This window comes from Tachypleus tridentatus, unplaced genomic scaffold (assembly GCF_004210375.1).
Source record: "Tachypleus tridentatus isolate NWPU-2018 unplaced genomic scaffold, ASM421037v1 Hic_cluster_2, whole genome shotgun sequence".
NCBI classification, from domain to species: Eukaryota; Metazoa; Arthropoda; class Merostomata; order Xiphosura; family Limulidae; genus Tachypleus; species Tachypleus tridentatus.
This window is the reverse complement of record NW_027467782.1, coordinates 32,154,926-32,172,802: the sequence shown is the minus strand read 5'-3', so window position 1 is coordinate 32,172,802 and position 17,877 is coordinate 32,154,926. Positions and strand designations below refer to the sequence as shown.

Sequence of the window (17,877 nt, the reverse complement as noted above, 5' to 3'; positions counted from 1 at the left end):
ATATCTTTTATAAAAATAACAAATATGATTATGCTAAATTTCCACAATCAATAAATTAAAAAAAAATAGTATACAGCAATCAACAAACCTTCCTTTTCATATAAAACTGTGAAAGGTTCTATTAGTTTATGATTAACACATTCTACCACACCCATCCTGGCCTTCTTTTCATCTTCCAAGGCCCTAAAGATAGAACAGAAAAGTATGTATATGTGCAATAGCAAAACAAATAGTTTAATTATTATAAATAATATTACCTGGATTTGATATACATATTCAATGAATCAGTGAAAAATAAATTCCTTTACTTTTACTAAAACATGTTCATATACTTATAACACATTATCTAGTTCTAGCCAACATTTTCATGATACAGATCGAATCTCAAGTGATCAATTCAGCCTTACACCCACCACTATAATGGTACAGATATTGTGTCAATATAACAGCTGGACACACACTTATTTTTTTTTTCAACCACATTAACTCCATACACTAACCAAATAACATTTCTCAACCTCAATATTGCAAGAACTGACACACAATTCAAAACAGAAATCCACAGAAAAATACCAATACTGGACTATAACAAAACACAACATTTTAGTATACATCAAATTTATTAATAAACCAGGTACAAAACTAAAGTCCATACTATGTAAAAACTACACTGACAAACACAACACCAACATTATTTATGAAATACAGTGTAAATGCCACAACTTTTATAATGGAGAAACAAGCAGAAAAATGGAAACTAGTTTCAATGAACACCAAAAAAAAACACCTTCACACATTTTCGAACATTGCAAATTAAATAAACACAACACAACCATGAAAAATACCAAGATACTAAGTAGAGATACAAATATATAAAAATAAAGAATCCCTACTTATAAAACAAAACCATAGTTAAACCAATATAAAGGAACACCTTTATGCCTATTCTAATTACTAACCTGACATCTAACTGCAACATCCCCCACAATTCTGTGCCCCTTTTCACTCTTGTTGCCAAGATATGTACCCAGCAATGGTCAATTACAAACTTTGTTGTCCGAAAGACGACCTAAAAAGGTCAAAACACCATTATGTATATTATTTTAATTAAAGTTTCAATATTCATACACACTGTTTTAAGAATACATTTATATTTCCCTTTTGACGTGGGTCAAAAGCTACATTTTTGTATTTCTTGACTCCATTCAAAATGTTATTCAACTACTATTTTATGAACTAATGTTAATAAGATTAATATGAATAATTAAAATGTAATCCAAATTTTAGTATTGTATGTTAGTTAATTTCTCAATTTAACAGAAATATTAAAAAAAAAGCCACCTAGATATTGGTATGTTAAGTGCAACACCACCTACAATCCCTTACATGTTTACACTCTCGTTCCTAAGACGTGTTTGGCAACAGTCAGTTGCAAACTCCCTCTTTGGTAACCTGAAGATGACCTAAGAAGGTGGAAACGTTGTTCTCTACTTTATTTTAATAAAAGTTCTAACAACCATACCAGCCGTCTTAAGATAAATTTTTACACTAAAAATCATTCCCATCTCAAACACTTGGTGTAGAACAGACCACAGAATCTAAATTTTAAAGGTAAACCTAGTTACAAAATGAAAAACGTTTCGACATTTACCTTGCAAACTCCTGAGCATAACAAATATTAAAGCACATACACACAAAAATATTTCACATTTATAATTAATATATGAAAATAAAATATTTAATAAATCATTCTTTGTATGTGATAGTTGCATATTTTTCGTGTGTATAAAAGAAACATTTCATTAACAATGATTAATCATTTAAGCAATGTAACCTACAATAAAAAGTTTTAAGTTTCTTAAGTACAACAGAGCAACTAAATAATTTGTATGAACTTTCAAATCTATTACCTTATGTTTTAAGTATTATATTTGACATTAGACATGCATAAATAAAAAATCTTGACAAATACCTCAAAGTGAAAGGCATGTTTCCAAACTTCTTTTCCACTTCACTGAAAAATGCTGCAAAAGAAAACCAACATAATATATTCCCATTTACCCAAAGAAACTTCTAAATCACTAAAGGTTTACATTTCTGTAGAATTTTATTTTTCATACATGTATGTGTGAGTGATACCAAGTAGAATTATGCACAACAAAACTTGCTCAAGACAAGTATTAGTACAAATATTCTTAACGTTTTTATTAACGTTTAATTTATTTGTCTACATAATCTGTTGCATTTCCAAGATACTTATTGTTTATACAATATTTTTAAACAGAGTTCTCTTCCAAGACAATATACTAACAAAGTAAAATGCCTCTACCAAAAACACAAGGGTAAACAAGTTGATCTATATATATATATATAAAATCATCCATACACACCTACATATGAAATCAGTAGATACATTTCTTGAAGAAAATACAGTTACAGAAGTCATGTTTCAGATGCCTTGTTAGAAAAACCTGACGTTTTATGAATTTTTTAAAAATCAATATGAATTATTCTAATTGCAGCCAACTACTGTAAGCCTACAGTGATTTCTTCTTAATTTTTATTTTAACACTGTGTTCAGATTACTAATAACAAATTAATGAAAAATTAAAGCTATACTTTTGAGAGACTCTTCTCGTGTTTCTCTTCTACACTTAAGTCTCAATAAATCTAACAAGACGTAAAGGTGTCTTAATGAATAAACTATTGCTTGTACCTAATGCTAAATTAAAACAATTTTACACTATTACCTAACACCCAGTGGCCACTTTATTAGGTACACCTATCTACTACTAGATAGGACCTCCTTCTGCCTCTAGAACAACCCGAATTCTTCACAATGTGGATTCAACAAGGTGCTAAAAACATTCCTTAGGGATTTTGGTCCATACTGACTCAATATCATAATTCAATTCTGGCTCCATGCTGGTTATGCCACATTCTGACCATACCATCTGCATGTTGCAGAAGAAATCGAATTTTTTCAGAACAGGCAATGTTTTTTCAATTTTTAATCTTCCAGTTTTGGTGATCCCATGCCTACTGTAGCTTCGTCGTCCTGTTCTTAGATGACAGAAGTGGAAGCTGGTAAGATCTTCTGCTGATGTAGCCAAACTGCTTCAACTTTCAATGTGTTGTGCATTCAGTGATGCCCCTCTGAAACTCAATGTTGTAAAGAGTGGTTATTTTAATATTTGTGGCATTTCTCTTAGCTTGAACGAGTCTGACCATTCTCTTCTGACCTCTCTCATTAACAAAGTGTTTTCACCCACATAACTGCTGCTCACTGGATGTTTTCTTTTTTGCACCATTCTCTATAAACTCTAGAGATTGTAGTACATAAAAATCTCAGTTTCTGAGATGCTGGAACCATCACACCTGACACCAACAATCATTCCATGGTCAAAGTTGCATCTTCCCCATTCTAATGTTTGGTCGAACAACAACTGAACTATTTGACCGTGTCCACATGCTTTATATAGCGAGTCACAGCCACATTATTCACTGTTTGGTTATTTGCAGATGTACCTAATGAAGTAGCCACTGAGTGTATATATTACAAAAGAAAACTAGAAGCTCAAAATGTAAGGTTATGTAAAACTTGCCAAAATTTTAATTTATTGTATTACATCTCATTTTTATATAAAGAAAGTCTGAGAGGTGTATTATACAGATCCTGCTTTAAATGTTTCCTCACATCAAAATGAGAAACCTTACATATTACTCTGGAAAAATATTCAATTTTTGTTTTCCTAAAACACTTGATAAATTAATGTGAGTAAGCAAATATGAAATACATTAAAGTATAGGTTGTACAAGTCTCAAGGAAGTCAGAACATACAACAATAATATTCCCAACCTTTATCAAAAAACAAGCTAAATTCCACCATGTTCAATATTACTGAATCATGTTTGGACTGATTTATGAATATATTTTGACACCTCTTGTATTAAATGGAAACAGTATTGGAAACATTGACTCATATATTTATCTAATTAATAACTCTATATCGTCATGTGTAAAACATTTCTTCATAATGGTATAACTGCATATCCAAGCTAAAAAGTCAGCATTGTTGTTCACTGTGTAAATATGGCTGACATAGCGTCTGTCCCACATGAAGAATAAAAGTGTCAATTCATAACGCAAAAAAGTTAAAATAGTTTGCTTTCTCAGTGTCTTGATAAAATCTTTTGCTGACAATTTTGAAGAAAAGGAAATTTATGAGGTTTTGATAAAACAACAAGAGAAATATTGAGTTCACTGTAGCTTCAATAATTCCTGATGTATTTCAGGCACACTATTGTATTAAAGAAGTTTAAAACATTAATATCAATCATCACAAACTAGTATGATGGACTGGGGATCAGACCCCATTAACTACTTTCAATGAAAACAGGAGTGAGTTATACAGAGATTCTAGCAACCCTTATTTAATGAAAAGATGCATATTAGGGTTATAGTTTTTTCATTACTTACATTTAATAAAGGTGTACTGACCTACAGATGCTTTCATCTTTAGTTGATAAATTTCATCTGTCTTCTTGTACACTGTTGTCCTTGTGTCCATTTCTCGGCCCTGTGAATACAATTTGTTAGAAACAAAAGATTAAAAGACATTTGTCGATAATTCATTTTAATGTAAAAATACAGAAATGATGATATCTTTGTAAATTTAAATTTCACTTTAGTGAAGAAATTTTATTATTACATGCTTACAACAGATTATCATCCATTTTTTCAATATTATTTATTGCTGCACTTGTCACGAGAAAGATTTGAAACTTTTGTTTGGCAACCAATGAATTATTTAATGTATTATAATTTTTTAGCAAATTTTCTAACTTGCACAGGGTTTACCAATTCATAAAATTTCAGTTGATAACATATCTTTAGATGTTTTTCACCTGTTTATGCATTGAATATCTGAACCACTGACACTGGAAACATTAGAGAGTTAGAAACATATGACTGTACCTTATATATTAGGTAACTTGCCTTTAGAAAAGCATGTGGATATGGTACTGTAAATGTCAAGGTAATTCAGTCCTAGCAAGTGGAGATATGGAGCACAGTTGAAATGCCTTGGCTGAAGAAACCAGCGAGGATCTCCAACTCAGGGATGTTCTTCAAATCCCTCTCAATAATAACTCCTCATGAGAAATTCAATGTATCATGGGGTGTACATAATGAGTATACCCCCAATAGACTTACAACTGAGGAGGAGTTTAGTGTGTTTCAGCACAGGTGTTTCCACCAAGATGTTGCCAGACTGTGAAGAGTCAGTAAACCACTTTAAAGTGTGGTCAGACAAAGAATGAAGTTTAAGAAAATTAGGTACAGATATCGAGTGACTTGGAGACTGTTGTTCAAAGTCTTCAAGATGTGGTCATTTACCAATGAGCTGTTTTTACTATTTCATTTTCATTGAGATTTGGGAGATCCATAGTACAATGAGAAAGGTTCAGTGCCCATTGAGCCCGTCAACCATGGATTCAAGGAATGCACTACAATGATAAATAAGGACACTGAAGCAACACCAAGGTTTTGTGGGAGGTATACCTAAACACCAGCATCAGATAAAATTTACAAAAAAACTGTTGAAAATGCCCAAAACTGATACTCACCTGACCCTAGACCAACAGAACTAGCCAACTGACCCTTGGAGGTGGAGGACCCAAAATCACCAATTCATGTGAATTCAAGGTCAAAGTGATGTAGTGGGGTTGGACCCCTCAACCACCAGGATCCTCTTCTCACCTTCATTGATCACCCTGCACAGCAAACATGTGGGTGAGTTTAGGTCACTGAGGAGGTAAACTGGAAAGACAGAACTTTGTCTGGGAGGCCCCCTCACTACATACAAGCATCCACACTGAGAGGACATGTAATGAATATTTCCAAGAAATAACAAATATTTGTGGTTTTACTATATTTTTTTATTGTGATTTGTTTACAGATAAAGAATTATAGGCATTATTATATTAAAACAAATATAAATACAGTACTAGAAGTAACAGTGGAAACAGTTACTAAGAAAGAATATATAAAAGACAAATACTATGAGAATGCCACTCGTTTATAATGTGAAAATGAAATGAAGTACAAGCAGTTATACTATGCCCAGTAGTAGTATGAATTCAATCATAATTTTTAGGACCGAAATACTGATGACAAGTAGGTAGAAATTAATTTTGGCAAGTCTAGAATACTCTTTGCAAAAGAAGTGGCAAGACTCCACATTTTAGTGGCATTTGTATGCAATACATGAAACTGACATTCTAATAATAAAAGTGGTTGAGATAGAAACCCCAGACTCTCCATAACTTGTGCTATGTATCACAGGATACATAAGTATGAGGTAGATAATTAAGTGTAGATCTGGCCAATAACCTTAAGGTGTGAATGTTACCTTTAGAACAGTAAGATACACAATGGCATAAAGTGGTCAGAGATGAGGTGAAGTTGTTTGCAAACAGCTGCTGAGAAAAGGCAGCTGAAAGGTTAAAACAAGCATTTGACCACAACAGTGGAACAAACAAAGATAAAGCTGAATGCTTTTTACAGATGAATACAAGTTATAATTGTTTAGTACAATCAACAATAGTTTATTCAACAATGACAACAGAGAGAAGTATGGTATCATATCAATGTATGACATCTACAGTGAAGCATGGTGGGGAATCAATACAAGTGGAAAGCTGCATCTCATCCAACCAAGGTACAAATTTTGCTATACACTAATGAACCAAACAAAACTGCAGCTGTATCAAAACAGTGCACCCCATAATTCTTGGCACTACAGAAATCCATTAGGTAGTATACCAGTCTGAATATCTGGGAAATGACATATGTAGTCCTTCACAATAGCATAAAATATTGACACAAATGAGAATCAATTGATCATCCAAATACCACAAAACGTCCTAAATTTGCACTGAAAAACAGAAGAGGCACCTTTTTACTCGCAGTTTTATCAATTATCTTTCTGCCATTGCAAACACACAAATCTGTGTTACCAGCATATCATAACACAATGCATGCACTAAGCATTCAAATGTGAAATATTACACAGGCCACAGAATGGTGATAAAGGAAACCCTATTACCACAAAGAAAAACAATCACTCTCCAAACAGACACAGTACATAGCTAACACAGTGGACAGATATGGTAAAACTACTAGTTCATTGTTTCAAGTTGGGTTGAATGCTGAATCACAATTGGCTAAAACAGCTAACTCTTTTGCTAAACTTATGAAAATTTCATCAGGAATATTATAACACTTGCATTTCCTCAAGTGTTAATACATGTGGGCTGCTCTTACAATTTTGGCTTCATGGTAATTCAGTAACCCAAGCCTTCTTCTGAGAAAATGAAACAAAATGGAGCATACTGGGTTAAAGAAAAGTAACGTGGCTGGTGAAAAAAATCAAAATGTGAATGAACTTTGTGATTCTGAGACTGATTCAAAGGAAAAAATATAGAAACTCTCCAGTACTTGTTCTAAACCCATACCTGATATTAATAGCCACAAAGACTTATTCTCACCCATGCCTTTGATTCCCCAAATAAGCAAGTGTTCACATACGCACTTCTCAAAAAAAAGAAAATTTGACTATTCATGGAAGAATGAGTGGTCTTAGTTGCAATTCAATGTAGATTAGGAGTTATATTCTGTGGATTTTTAGAAAGTGGTCAAATTTCTCTGATAGCCATTTCCAGTTGCTTGTGGGGTCTTGTAAGTTATATGCCTTCAAAGAACTCTTCAAAAACATGGAGAAAATGTTGGAGACCTCAAACGTGAACAAATGTAGAAAGCATAGGAAACCATAAACATCTGTAAAGGTGAGTTCACTGTAATTTCTAAATATTTGTCTGTATTGACAATAAAAACACAACATGCATATATTACACAAAAAACTAGCAATTTCCTGATTACACTCACAGCATAGTTTCACAATGCACTTAAAAGTTATCATACTCTGAATGTCACAAGGTACCTTTCTCCAAAGTGAAACATAGTGTAACCCTAATACAATATTTTGAATGAAAAAGTAGGTGTAAATATTAGTACATTCCACTTCAGGTAGAGTCAAACAAGGAAATGAAATCAACTTGATAGATTCCATCTTTCCAATTGGCTTACAATTACTTTCATTTCACTAAGTTTAAACAAACGTCTTTAGGAAAATGAAATATCCTAGCAGTAATTTTGTAAAACATACAAAAAAACCTTAGGACTAGTAGCATTACCCTTATTCAAAATCAAGTCTAATTTAACTTAATTGCAAAGCAGTTTTTAACATGGCCTTAAGAAATCCATTTTCTCTTAAATTACTTGTCTAGTGAGCAAAATGAGAAGTTTATAAAGCTTTACTCAACAGGATATTGCATTGCAAAATATGACATGTCTGTATCTGGCAAGAAATAGTGCAAGGTCATGTTTTCACTGATAATGAACACCAAAAGTTTTTGCTTAGGATTGTAAATGTTAGCAATGCATGGCAGAAAAAGCTTGTTGGATTTAGGTCAGATGGAGAAAGTATCAACTATGGTTCAAATGGTAGCATAGTAATCTTCCTGTAAAAACATGATGCATCTTGTAGGAATTCACTATATATCACACTAATTAGAGCTCACTATTTTGGATACATGTAAAGGGATAAAGCATGTAATCGAGTTTCAAACCAAAATGAGCAGCATAATCAATTTTTGTTCAAACACTTTGATACATTTGCAAGAAATGAAGACTGCTGATTTGTTGAATAAAGTGACCAAAAAATTTGGGAAGTGGATTATCATTTGATAGGCTGCTATAAAGCACAGGTTCACGAGTTATATGAAAACTAGAAAACCACAGTTTGTCCCCTTATATATATTGCTTCTAGATCAAACTCTGATGAAGCTTCTGTTACCAAGGGGCACTTAAGGATGATCAAATCAGTTTATTTTACTTTCTCTCACAATGCAGCACCTTTCATTAAAAATTATGTACCAGTTAACTTCTTCCTAGTCAGATAATTTAATCTTTGCTGACACTATGAATGAGATCATAACCACCCTACAAAAGTTAAATCAAATGAATACACAAGATGTACATCAAATTATGGAAATGAGTAAATATTTTGTATTTGAGTAGGTATGCGAATTAGATTTCAATCAGATGTTGGCAAGTATATAATTATTCTAAAATTTAGATCCAAAGTGCTGGGCAACAGGATCTAACAAGCTGCCAAACTATAGCAAAGACTAGCTTAAGAATCTGATCATTTACCACACTGAATGTTTATTTTCCAGTACGTCTGGTGGTCATGATTCAGAGGAGAGAGGCCAACATTCAAGTGAGCCACCCAAGCAGACTGTGATGCAAGAATATGAACACATTAAAAAAAAATGTATCAAAACCTGTCCCTGCAAATAAAAGTTTATTTTTCCCATGTTAAAGAAACTTCTTGGTGAAGAGTTTCACCATATTCTCCACTTAGGCAAATTAGTCCTAACAGCACTCTTTCTGTCTATAAATACAGCAGTATGTTAAAAGGGATTTTTCAGTTATGAAGAGAATCAAAAGTGACAACAAGACAAGGCCGATGGGATACACACTGTCAGTCCTGATGGTCATTTTTATTGATGGCCTCTGGTAAGCCAGTTTGATCTTCACCCTGCAATAGACCTCTATGTAAAAAGGCAGGAAAACCCAACAGGAGACCAAAAACAAATCTTCACAACCACCATAAGCAATAAACCAAACCAAGGTTTGAAAACAATATGAAAAGTCACACAAAATTCATAAATATATTGTACATAAGATGAAATGTGAAAGAAAAGATTTTGTAATGCAGAAAGAAAAATTTCTTCAACCAATGACTGTTTTAACGATCTAACAATTATTGTCCATAATTCGCAAATAATGAGTGAGATGTATCTCTAGTCCCATGGTTTTCTCAGTTTTTATTGTATTGAAATTACTTATCTCTAGCATTACTGCCACATATTTCTTAATGTGGATCAATAACTTCATTAATATACACCTTCTAAGTTCTGAGATGGCAGTGAGTATATGAAAATTTCAAATTGTGGTGTTTTTGAAGTGATGCTACAAAGAATGAGACAAAAACCACGACCTTGCCTGTAAAAAGTTCTTGTGCAATTATTCTTTGTAGGCAGGCAACCAAGCAAGTGGCTAGATTTGGGAGAGCAACATAAGACATTTGGAAATATTTTCCACATTTATACTCTTATAAACTGTATGACAGTGGAAAACAAGGTGTTCTGCTGCATACCATATATTCCTGACATTTGGCTAAAACTAGTGAGAAAATATGGCATTCCAGTTAATACCAAATTTATTCAAAAACCAGGCAGAACACTGAGGTCTATACTGTGTAAAAACTGCACTGACAAACAAGTAGAAAAATGGAAATCAGATTCAAAGAACATAAAAAGTCTCCTTTACACGTTTTTGAACACTGCAAGTCAAATAAACACAACATAACCATAGAAAACACCCAAATACTAAATAAAGAAACAAACACAAACAAACGCAAAATTAAAGAAGCCTTATTTATTCAACAAATTAAGCCCAAATTAAACAAATACAAAGGAACACCTTTATACCTATATCAAGAATAATATAATAAATAATAAAATAAATATTATAAAATTATATATTGAAACACCTAGCACGCCCTCTACATTCCGACACTGAGTTACATAACCCCCCTTCAAACATATGGTCAGCTTCCGGTCAGTTACCTCTTTCTTTGTGAACCTGACGATGACCGAAGAAGGTAGAAACGTTGTTCGCTCCTCTATTTAAAAAGGCCCGGCATGGCCAAGCGCGTTAAGGCGTGCGACTCATAATCCGAGGGTCGCGGGTTCACGCTCACGTCGCGCCAAACATGCTCGCCCTCCCAGCCGTGGGGACGTAAAAATTGTGTGGTCAATCCCACTATTCGTTGGTAAAAGAATACCCCAAGAGTTGGCGGTGGGTGGTGATGACTAGCTGCCTTCCCTCTAGTCTTACACTGCTAAATTAGGGACGGCTAGCACAGATAGCCCTCGAGTAGCTTTGTGCGAAATTCCAAAAAACAAACAAACCTCTACGTAAAATATTTTCTCAACCCGAACAAGCCGTTTTTACATGTATATTTTTCTCTACAAGTGGGTTTTCTCGACATCACTGAAAAATGAAACGTTACCTAGTTGTATACAATCTTTTCCGAACATGTTGATAATAATGATATTGTTTCAATTTACATGTAATATTATTCATAACTCTGTAAAAAAAAAACTGTTTAATTGATATATGCAATAAGGTGAAATCATAATTTGAAACTGTTTTAAGCTCATGAATACAAAAAAAACAAACAAAAGAAGTAGTAAAACCATCAGTAAAAAGTGGTTGACATTTTTATCTTGTTCTCCAACTAGAAAAATAAAACAACTCGATATGATTATACATGTCCCTGTGTCAGTATTGGTAATACATACTTTCAACTGTTTCTAGGAATACCAGTTCATATGATAATACACGTACAAACTGTATTGTTTTTTAGCATGGCTTGTTTGTTTGTTTTGGAATTTCGCACAAAGCTACTCGAGGGCTATCTGTGCTAGCCGTCCCTAATATAGCAGTGTAAGATTAGACGGAAGGCAGCTAGTCATCACTACCCACCACCAACTCTTGAACTACTCTTTTACCAACGAATAGTGGGATTGACTGTAACATTATAACGCTCCCACGGTTAGGAGGGTGAGCATGTTTGGCGCGACGCGGGCACGAACCCGCGACCCTCGGATTACGAGTCGCACGCCTTACGCGCTTGGCCACGCCGGGCCTGAAGGGAAGGCATGTTTGTTGTACTTGGGATTCGAACCCACGACCCTCGGATTACGACTCCATTACTGTAACCACCTGGCCATGCCGGGCTCAGCATGGCCTATCCTCCGACTATTTGCAGAAAAACAAGTCGATATGAAAATAGATGTTAACGGTGCCAGTTTTAGTCTGTTATGCTCTCCGATTGTTTATAAAAATAAGTCTTAAACATGTGCCTAATTAGTTTTGAAATTCCCTGTTGTTTTATTATTTATCATTGACAATACTAGTGACTTCAAGTTGTTGTCATTTATTGTTTACATCGTTTTAACACGCAGCCGTCATTAGTTTGACAGAAAGTTTGGGTAGTTCTAATAAGTATAATACTCTGAAAACGTGTTTGTTTTCATAATAAGCTCAGTACCGTCAAATACTTTTCTCACGTCAAGTATTTTCTGCTTATTATTTGTGCCCTCGAAATTTGTGCTCTTTGTAATTTCGAAAACTGGGGTCAAGATATAGTATTTTGTAATTTGAAACCAAGTAATAACTTAGTTTACTCACTTTTAGCTTATTTATCAAGCAGAATAAAATAACCATCATTTTAAGTGTAAAAGTAAACACAACTTTACTGTTGTAAAATTGAGGCCATTGCCGTAACAATAATGGCTTATAGGTTTAAAACTGATCACATTTTACATGTAATTCGTTGTCTTAACATATTTGAAGGAAAGTAGTTTTAACAAATCTATTGTCCTTAAACATCAAAATTTATTTAACATTTTCAAATGTTAGAAATTTCAAACTACTTTTAAAATTATGGAATTTAAACAACTTATTTATTCCCAATAATTTATATGTACCAAATTAATAAGAACAAATAATTCTATTTGCTTTTAGAACTTACCAGTACCAGAGATACAAGTGAGAAACAGTCTGGAACCTTCGTTATACGGCCCAATTTTCCCGTATACAGGTGTATTGGTATTACCGAGAATAGTAACATCCTTTGACGCAACTGCATAATAAGATGTTTCTCATACAGATTAAACTTTCAATGAAATCCATCAAACGTTAATAAAAGCTTTTAATTTCTAATGATATTTTAAACGTTTGTTTGATTTCAATTTCGCCTAAAGCTACTCGAGGGCTATCTGTGCAAGCTGTTCCTAATTTAGAAGTGTAAGACTAAAGGGAAGGCAGCAAACTCTTAAACTACTCTTTTACCAACGAATAGTGGGATTGATCGTCACATTATAACGCCCTCGCGGCTGAAAGGGCGAGCATGTTCGGTGCGACCAGAATTCGAACCCGTGACAATCGGTTTACGAGTCGAACGCCTTAACGCGCTTGGCCATGCCGGGCCAAAAATGATATTTTAAACGTGAAAATAGTCAAAGTTATAAGGTTAAGAAAAGGTAGTACGAGAAATATGAGCTATCGTTTAATTGTGGCAAAATATTTCTGATAAAAACAACAGCATATAGTCATATCAGTTATAACTTTACACCTTCACGAACTGATTGCGTCTTGATAATAAATTATATCAAGGTTTGGATTGGGGACGGAAAAGGTTTAATGACAATAAGATTTGTTTGTAAAGACTTAACAAGAATTTCATGGAAATTCTGACACTTCTAAAGTAGAGAAAATAATTAGTTTATTTCATCTTCCTTAACACAGCAACAAAAACGCCTTCAAACGTATAACTGGCCCCTTGGAGTGGATGGGAGAATTGTAATGAAACTAGGTAACGTGATAAAACTAAAACCGTTTATTTTGTATTTTTGCCGAAGGTCTAACGAACACCGGTTCTAAAGAAGGCCAAAACAAATTTGCTGAAACAGTAGTGATTAATAGAGTATATATATATATACGAACCTAATTTTAATTTATTGGTTCTTTTCTTTTAGAGCTATGACACTCACATATTTAAAGCAAGATATTGATGTACTTATAAAAGAATGTTGGATTCATTGCTTAAGTTGTAAGTCTGATAAGCAGTTCTAAATAGAAAACTTTTTTCCTAGTCTTCAAATACGAGCTACGAATACACAAGAGTGAATGCGGTATAAAGGAAAAGTTATGTCTTTCTTTACTTAACATATTTTCTACAAAATTCTACATATTTAGTAAACCTAGCAATTCTACAAAATCTATATTTTCATGTTACGTAACATTTCCTCCACAGAGCTCTTTGTTTTATTCGATTTCAAATGAAGTGTTCGTATAATTCCCTGCAGTATTAAACTATACACTTACCAATAACATCCAGCGTCATAAAGTCGTTCAGGGTTCGTCCGTACCGAAAATCAACCCTGCAACTATAATCTCCTTCATCATCTTTCTCTACACGGTTGATGATTAATACAGACTGTTGTTCGCTCACGTTGAAGTAGGCCCTTTGTCCAAGTAACTCACCAGTGAAATATTTGGCGTTCTTCAAGGGCCCTCTTCTGGAATCCATACTTATAATAGGAGCATTGATTCCTCTCTTGTACCATAGCACCAGAGATACAGGTCGTCTTCTGAAGGAAGACTGATATTACAAGATATATGAGCAGATTCACCCAAGACGGCTTGGTACATAGGAGCTGCAAAAACTGATGAAATTTAACAGTATTAACTTCGGGCGTTAATATGTGTACGAGGACATTAGGCGTGCTCGCAGCAGCAGTCAGCTAGACAGTTCTTAAGTAAGCTGCATCATATGAGGAAGGAAAAAAGTTGCTCATTGCGAACCGTCGATAAAATTTTTAATTTTCGTCCAGATAGAAAACTCAGTATTGTTAACAAGTTTGTATTTTTTTCTAATTATTTGTACCAAACGTTATTATAAGTTGTGTTGTTCTTTGTACATTAAAATATATTTGTGTTAAGAAAGAAAACTGTTTGTAAACCTTGTTGACAAATAATATTAATTTGATACATATCGACATTCAATTTACTTCAAATGTGAATTTAGATTCCAGGCTACTTGATATCGTAATATCTGGCATAATAAATAGGAAACTCGACTGGGATAAATTTGTATTATTTTGTCGAATATTGTAATTAAGTTCTTTAATAAAATTCTATCTTTATTATCTTACACACAAACATAACATTCCACTTCTATAAAATTCTAGAGTGACAATCATTATTATATTATTAACAAGCGTAATGCCACCCCCTAGTACAGCGATATGTCTTCGGATTTACAACGCAAAATCACGGATTCGATTCCCCGCGGTGGGCTCAGCAGATAGCCCGCGTGGCTTTGCTATAAGAAAACACACACAAGCGTAATATTTTCGACCTGTACATTTTTATGGTGTAGTGAAACAATAATTATTATTTTATCGACAGACGTTTCATAATTCTTCAGAAAACTGGGTGATGTAATAATCTGTATTATATTATTTTATTCTTTTACAACATGCAACTGGATGCCAAACGTTATTCTCTTTGATAAGTGCATTATTGTTCTATATAATTTTATGATGTTAACAACCTTTGTCATATTTTCCTTTTGTACAGTTGTAAGGTATGACGTTGTTTATTATCTTATCGTCAAAATTAACATTGTTCTTTGGAATAATTGTACGGTATAACAATCATTATTATGTTATTAGAAAGTGTAACATTGTCGTATAATTGTATGGTGGTATAATCCTTATTATCTTATTGAGAAGTGAAACATTAACCTTATATATATATATATATATATAATTGCATGGTGCAATAATATTAACTTATCATGTAAAACAATCTGTTATATTCTTGACAACTGAAACATTGTCCTTCTATAAAATCGCATTGTGTAATGATCTTTATTATTTCATCGAAAAGTGCAATTATGTCCTCATGTTCAAAAGCAGGTGTAACAAATTTTAGTTTATTATCGAGAATTATAACTATGGCTTTTATTTATTGTATTTTCGAGGTTGAATATTATTTACTGATCTTTTGATCTAATGAAAAGCTGCTAGAATTTCATTGTCCTTTGAGTGCCGTCACATCATCTTGGGGATATATAAATGTATTTACCTCAACAAAGGCTGTCAAAGGGTCCATAATGATCACGTTCACGGCAGCTGAACAGCTGAACCACTGGAGGGAAGGAAAGTAAAACAATAGTGGAGAAATGGATTATAAATTTAAAGAGGTCATCGTTGTGAGCGATTCCTTGTCAAAGCATATGGCGTAAATAGTGAGAAAAAAAAAAGAGTTAGATTTTGGTACCTTGAGACATAGGAAAAAGACACAACTGACAGAGCAAGGGATGTAATGAAAGGGACTGGTCACAATGCTGTGTTGTTATGAACATAGGGGCTAATGATATAGGGAATGATGAAGTCTGAGGAGTTAATTAACGAAAGAGGTTGATAAAACATTTAAAGATAAAGGCATTAAATGATAGTATTAGGGATACTTCTAAAGAGTTAATTGTGCAAATGAAATTTTGAGTAGATCACCAGGGCTTAATGCCAGGTTGAAATTAATATGCAAGGATGAGCAGGTTCGCTGGTTGAGCTTGTGGGATCAGTACAGTGAGAGAAGAGTACACTATGGAATGGATGTTTATACTTAAGTTGGAAAGGATCTAGCATATATGCAAGGGCTAGTAACTCAGAAGTAAAGGAAGTTTTAAAGAGGACTAGATACTGGTTAGGGCAAAGATAAATTAAATGAAACAAAATTGAAATTTACAGAAAAGTTTAGCACAGGAAATCAGTATAAAGACAGTTATAATAATAGGCTTAACTGTTACTAGTATAATGCTAGAGCTATAAAAGAAATAAAAAATGATTTAGGGAACTGGTATGAATATACATTTTGATATCATGGGAATAATTGAAATACGGTTAAATGTAGATGATTTTGATCATAAAATGTTTTTGAAATACATGGTTATATGTTATTTAATAAAGATAGAATAGTAAAAAGGGGTGGAGTGGCTCCATGTATAAAGTATGATTTACCTCCTGATAAAGTTGAAAATATCATGATAATAGCAAGGAGACCGAATTCAATTTGGTTTTGTTACTGAATTAAAGGAAAACGTTCTTAGTATGAATTTGTTACAAACCATTAAATGAAACTAACGAATTTAGTGAGCAACTTTACAGTGAGATTAAATTTAATCTCCTATTGAAACCATAACTATGGGTCACTTTAATTTCAGGCATATTTATTGGGAAATGCTAGAGTCAAACCATGATTCTAGCATTTTATGGAAACTGTACAAGAACCTACAAGAAATAATGCTCTTTTAAATTTATTGTTAGCTTGTGAAGAGAGCTTTCACCTCTCTTCACTGAGAGGGTGAAAATTTGGGAATACATAGGTGCTGCATATGGAAATCAGGAATAGTGATATTTTTATTCCAAATTTCAAAAAAAGCAATTTAAAGGAATGCATCAAGAACTGTCTATTGAAAACTGAGGTTATTTGTAGACACTGAGGAAAAATATGGAAAATGTTTAAAGAAAAAGTTTTCAAAATTCAAAATCAATATATTCGTACATTAAGAGACAGTAAGGTGCATTAAAACCAAACTGGCTCACGAAGTGAGGCATCTTTAGGTATTTGGATGCTTCATAAGTAACTGTAATAGTCAACAGAAAATTGTGAAGTATAAAAAAACATATTCAAGGCAATGATGTTTATAGAATAACGACAGCTCAAGGAAACATGTCGAGAAACTTGTTGCCATCTGCTTGATTTATTGCTTCTTTTTTGAAGAACTGACGCTATAAAGGACAAGAGGAGTTATTTAAAACAGAGATTCAGAGAAAGTCACTGAAAAACATCCGCTTTTGTTTATATTGGTACAGATAGAACACTGTCAAGATTAAAGTGGAGCTATTTAAGCTTTAAAACTAAAGAAGATGGCAGACTATCCACTGTATGTTTGAGTAGAAGTGAATTGACGCAATCGAGGTTAAACAAACTTGGACGTTGAAACCAATAAAATCCTTGCATAGCGGGACGACGTGACAGTATGTTGCTATGATGATCGACTAACCTATGTAACTCACAAGTTCTGGAGTTCATAAAACAAGAAGAAA

The 17,877-nt window shown here is 33.4% G+C and overlaps 1 pseudogene across 1 annotated transcript in view; it reads right to left on the bottom strand.

The window, feature by feature from the left end:
• Positions 1-17,877, bottom strand: part of LOC143242265 (proliferation-associated protein 2G4-like) — a 120,994-nt pseudogene that overhangs the window by 3,459 nt on the left and 99,658 nt on the right. The window contains exons 9-11 of the transcript XR_013022572.1: positions 4,502-4,580; positions 1,973-2,024; positions 89-183 (exon numbers count right to left, since the gene is read on the bottom strand). The product of XR_013022572.1 is annotated as a proliferation-associated protein 2G4-like (transcript). The remainder of the gene's footprint in view (positions 1-88; positions 184-1,972; positions 2,025-4,501; positions 4,581-17,877) is intronic.